Below are 6000 nucleotides of genomic sequence, written 5' to 3' on the forward strand. Positions count from 1 at the left end.
ACTATAAGTTATTGTAATTCGACGCTGCCGTTTATTTTGAAACAAATGCGGTGTTGTGACGACCCACAGCGCTGTTAACCTTCCAGTCGTGTATACTAGCTATAAAACATGTTACAATTTTAAATAATGCGTTATAATATATTAAGCAACCGAAGAAAGTGAGTACCCATAAGTAGAAAGCGTAGTTTGGTAATTATCCAAAATGTGAATCATACGCTCATCAAAACGTGACATAAAACTTGTATTAATTCGTCAATTTACCCTTCAAAAACGTAATTTATGTCGAATAAAATGAATGGTGGGCCAATCTACTTTTTACCCACACTAATCTGTCCGCGACATTTTTCAAACAATTGCAGATTAATATGTAATACGGTATTTGACTATTTTGTATATGTCTTATAAATTAAAACTTCACAATGCCTGTTATCGAATAGAAAAACAATTTTAAGCTACCTTTACAAATAACAAAGTTATAAAGGTTTGAAATTCAAGATTAGACAGAGAAAGACATACTGGCATGTGACGTCACACGCCAGTACCGCCATACTTGCTGCATAGAGAAAAGCGTTTGAGAAAGAGACAGGTCTATAGATTTTTCCAAAAAAACACTATAAATCCAATTTTCAACTGATTTAAATTTTCTCTTCGCTAAACACTATCTGTATATCTATATTTTCATAATAATATTAAGATATGGCAAAATCAGGAGTTGTTTCTGTATTTTAATAGATGGTGTACATGAATACATGTCATCCTACGTAAGTTCAACCTATTAAACCGTGAAATATCTTGTTGGAAGTACGATTTTTGGGTAACGACAGAGACAATTTTGGTAACGCAGGAGACGCCCAGTGTGGGTAAAATAGTTGATTGGCCCTGGTATGTCAATCAAGTTTTAAAGATTTTCGTCATCACGTTACCTATTTGTGCGTTCTAAGGCGGAAGCCTTTGTTCAGCAGTGGACGTCTTCCAGCTGACCAACCCAAATAAAGAATTAGAAATATCAGTTTTGCACTAGATAAGTGGGATGTAGACCACGATTAAATGTCATGAGCTCCTGATATTCTGACGCAGTTGCATGCAACATGATCCTCCGAATATCTCATTAAAGGTCAGCACAGTTTACACCCAAGATAAATATAATTATCTAGTGTATGTGAATCATTAAAAAAAAATGCTTGGATATTCCCTATAGCAAGGCTGTTCAAACCCAAGCCAAATTCAAATGCCTTGGCAAGCCAATTTGTGCCCTGCCAAGGCGTAAGCTGTAGTCTGTGCTAAGCAAAGATTGTACAGTATGGAAACTGAATCACGCTCCAGGGTGCAACCTTTTCGTAATAAATTTGACTGTGATTTCTTTGGCAAATACATGGGATGTCAAGATAACATTAGCAGCACAAAGGTTCCACCCTGATGTGATTCAATTTCCTTGGCTGTGCTGGGGATAACATGCAAGCGGCAATGGTTAAGCATACTAATATGTTTAGCTGTGGCTTGGAGTGAACGTTTTCGATAGAAAAACCTGGGACTGGGAGGGCAAGCAACTCCTCATACACAAGCCTTAACCTTTAACTTTTTCATTCATTACTGTACTGACTACTTAGGTAACCCATTGGAAATTGATCTGATGCTGCGCTGCTGATGTAGACAAATTAAACATATACCTACTTTAATACAAATATTTATTAGACATGGAATACTTGAAAGCAACTATTAAATTCTTCAGACATAATGTACCTATATGCATCGAATAGCCAGACCTATAGATGTAAGTAGTAAATAAAGTTTTTCCATCGTATTTTGTCAGATAAGTTTGTATTTGTCTTGCTATCTCAATTAGCTCCAGTAAACTTCAGTAAGCTAGTTGAGAAAGCAAGATAAATACAAAATTATCGGACAAAATATGATGGCAAAACATTATTCACTATACATCTGTACTAGCTTCTAGGTTCTTGGTACTTATATACAAAATATTTGAAGTTTTAATCTTATAAGAAAATAATTATATTTAATTTAATGAGAATATACTGAACTTACTTCTAAATACATGTAGGGTGAGCACCCTGAGGCATATTTCAACATTAAAACTGAACTATTGGATATTAAGTACTAAAAGAATTTTGTGGGTAAATTGTACTTAATGATTTAAAGTGGGTAAACAGAGTAAACAAACAGTGAGCGGCTATACATAGATACACAGTCAATGTTCGGGAAGAAAAACAGGAAAATAAGATTTATAGTGATATGCACATTCTAGTAGGCATGGCTATTTATTATAGTATTTACTTATTACTTAATTTTAAAACTAGAAATGAGTAATTTTGCACAATTTGTTAGTATTTTAAATAAATTCAGTAAGACACAGTCCTTACAACACACTAGGTATAAGATTTAAATGAAATGCTTTCCAAACTTGAAGTAAAACTTTTAAATAATTCTTTTTTTTTTATCCGACTGCACCCGACTGGATGGCAAACAAGCAAGTGGGTCTCCTGAAATTCTGTTTTAACAACAACCTAATGAATTTGGTTAGAAAACATTTCTTAAATTTTATGATGTTAGGTAATAGTGTTTTACAATTCAACCATTTTTCTGGAAGATTTCAGAAAATGGTTGGATTACTTTATTTAATAACATAATACCTATATGAATGAATGAAAATATTTATTTGTCATTCTTTCACAGTCTTTTTAACACCAAAACAGGAACAGTAAAACAGACAAAGATAAATTTTAACTGGTAGAGATAGATAAAGATAAAGGGATAAGTCCGCCTTTGTACAAGTATCTCGAAGTTTGTCAAATGTGTTTTGTTTCTTTCGTACAATAAAGAGTTTACATACCTATATACATACATACATAATTGTTAATAAGATAGGTATCAAAGATAATATTTATTGTCAATCTAGGTACTTACTACCCATTATTGTATTTAGCTGTAAGCCTCAACTGCACTGCCTACAATGTACACACCTAATCAAATTATCAACAATTCATTGAGATTCTGTTTAGAAGGCTACAATTAAGCTTTTGTATATCAACATATATCAAGAAAATAATGGTGCATCATGGCATTATCTTGTTTAATAATAAAAAAAGTCCTGTAAAATATATCTACATTCTTAAACATTGGAACATAAATCTGTTAGGATTTCTACTTATCTTTACAGTTCTTTACAAACACACCTTGTTCATGATTGCGGTTTAGTTGTAATACCTTTTTAAAACCAGGTAAGTAATTAATTCTATGTAGTCACTTGGGGTTTTTCTTCTTGTACTATTATCTATTCTCTGCTTTTTCACAATTCATTGTTTGATAATGTAGAAAACACCCACCCAATTCATTTTTGGCAACAAGTTTGTAGATCTTTCAAAAAAATCACTTCGTTCTAACTTCAAACAACATCGAATTTATTTTGAAACAAAACTTGCCAGTACTAGGAACTTTTAGTTTTTTTTTTCTAATTAAAAAAAAACCACTCAGTTTTTTTAATGCTTTGCATCGGTTGACTTGGACTTTTCCGTGGTGCACGGCACGGATTAGGCCTACAGCCGGCATGGCGCATGGCGCCGCGTCGCCTGACGAGACTTGCAACGAACATTTGACCATGAAAACGATTGAAAACAGAATAAAAATAAGCCCTTACCTTAATGACAGGTCCCAATCCACATCCACGTTTGAAATCCAAATCGGTAATCACTGTTTTGCACTGAATTTTGATAGAAAACACTTCACACTGCTCGATAGCACTTGTTGACACTTGTTTTTTTTTTATTTCATTTGTTTTCTTATTCACGAGTTGCAGACACCGAACTAACGTCTACTCAATCAACCATATTTTTTTGCTATTTCATAAAAAACATAACGAAGAACGGCACTAAGTCTAAATTTGAAGTTTTCATTAGAACCCCTGTGTTATCCCTTATTTTTACTCAATGTGATATTTAAAAATTATCACGAACACAATAAAGAGTTCTTTAGAAAAGTGCATTAACTGCCACAGATACCGCTTCGCTTCCGCATCCCCAAAACAGCTGTTCGGGAGTAGTGACGTCTAAAATCGATAACAACCGGATATAGAACAACCGTATTTGATCCGCACACAACTTCAAAATCACAACACAGACCGATTAACCGGTTTTTTTTATTAATTTAAACAAAATACACTACGTCAAAGTGACTTGAGATTAACTTTTTGGGATTACAGTTTAAGCGAGTAGTCTATTAGCTGGAGATTCTAAATTACATTTACATTTTAGAGAAAGTTCTTAAAAGTGAAAAGTTTTTTGAAATAGTCTTGTTTATTGTGCTGACTCTTTTGTGAGCACATTACAAAGTGATCGGTATGAAGCGCTGTACGCACGCGGTCGCGCTCGGTCGCGGACTGGCGCCGGGCGGCGCGGGGCGCGGGGCGCGGGCGCGGCGGGGCGGGGCGCGGGCGGGCCCGCCAGCGGAATGCTATTGTAGGCGAACTTGTCCGCCACTTTTTTTCTCAATTCTGGTCAAACAAGTTTCGTATACAACCAGCATTGTAAGGATTCCGCCATTCTCCGAACAAACTGACGCTGTTTCTAAGCTTTTAAAAGAGTTTAAGGCTTCAAAAATTCATGAAATTGCCCTTTAATACTCTGAAGGGCGGCGCTTTGAATGGCCAATTCTTGCATTTCTAAACCAAAGGCATTTATTTTATATTGTTAATTGGATTGTTCTCGTTTTGAAACTACAAAATTTAAAGTAATTTGTTAAATACGTAGGTATTTCTATAGTACCTGCTTACTTTAGATGCGTAATACCGAGTCACAAAAGCGTTTATTAGCACAGCACAAACGTTGATCAAGATCGTCCTAGAAGGTCTACCTAGTTAGTGGTTCATGTGGCGCTATCAGTGTTTAACGGCGCTGTAAAACTGGACTTGACAAGAATCTCCGCATACTTAATTATAACGAGTTCCATAAAAGACATAAAAGCTTATGCTGATCGTACCTCTGTGGATTTTACCGGGAAGCCTCGCTAGTTCACCACTGGCATTCGTTAAGCAAATCCTTGCTCTGACTGCAGTAGGTGATAATTTTCAAACCTTTCGTCTTGGCATAAATTAAAGCAAACGCATTCTAGAAACTAGCGAGAGAATTCACGATAAGGTAAATATATAACCTACCTAAGACTGTTTCATCACTTTCTGTTAAGTTCTTGTTGTTTCACGCAGTGGCGTAGCTAGGTATCCAAAGGCCCTGGGGCAAAAAATAAACTTGGGCCCCAACTAAACTATTTAAAATCGTTTGTTCCATTCGATGTACTCCATTTAGACTCTACTTCGACGTAGTCATTTATAGTTTGTAAGTCAGAGTTCGAGGGGCCCCCTGAGCTTGCCCCCAAGCAATGCCCCGTCTAGCCCCCCGGTAGCTACGCTACTGGTTTCACGTGCAGTGGCGTACTAGGTAGCTAGGTAACCAAAGGCCCTGGGGCAAAAAAGAAACTAGGGCCCCAACTAAACTATTTAAAATCCTTTGTTTCGTATTCGTCGTATTTCGAATTCGACGTAGGTATAGGTACTCCAGATTTATCATTTATAATTTGTAAGTTAGAGTCGGAGAGGCCCTGCCCGTCTAGCCCTCCGGTAGCTAGGTGGGATAGGTAATTAGGTAGGTACCTACGCCTCTGTTCACGTTACCTGTGATGCTTATTATGCCAGACAGAGAAAGAAATAATGTTTAATCGAAAAAGAAACAGAAATGGCATAACAGATAACTGTATCATAACAAAAGGAATTTAACAGTGAGTGGTGCCTATAAGGGTAAATCATAAACCAAGAACGGTAAGTAGGTAGGTACCTACCTACCTAGATCAAAACATGATGTTGATCGAGGTAGTAAGTTCTGAGACCTTTCAAAACATTAATATCGATATAATTTTGTCTTCTGAATAATAAAAAAGAATTGTTTATTTGCTTAGAACGCGTACAAGAAGATGATATTAAACCAAATTGGTAACAGTACT

At 36.0% G+C, this 6000-nt stretch overlaps 1 protein-coding gene across 1 annotated transcript in view; it reads right to left on the bottom strand.

The window, feature by feature from the left end:
- The window catches only part of LOC141429286 (uncharacterized), a 163296-nt gene extending 158922 nt beyond the window's left edge, over nt 1–4374 (bottom strand). The window contains 1 exon segment of the mRNA XM_074089577.1: nt 3650–4374. The gene's annotated coding sequence lies outside the window, so the exon portion shown is untranslated.
- Nucleotides 4375–6000: the final 1626 nt, after the last annotated feature.

This window comes from Choristoneura fumiferana, chromosome 6 (genome assembly GCF_025370935.1).
Source record: "Choristoneura fumiferana chromosome 6, NRCan_CFum_1, whole genome shotgun sequence".
In the NCBI taxonomy this organism is placed as follows: domain Eukaryota; kingdom Metazoa; phylum Arthropoda; class Insecta; order Lepidoptera; family Tortricidae; genus Choristoneura; species Choristoneura fumiferana.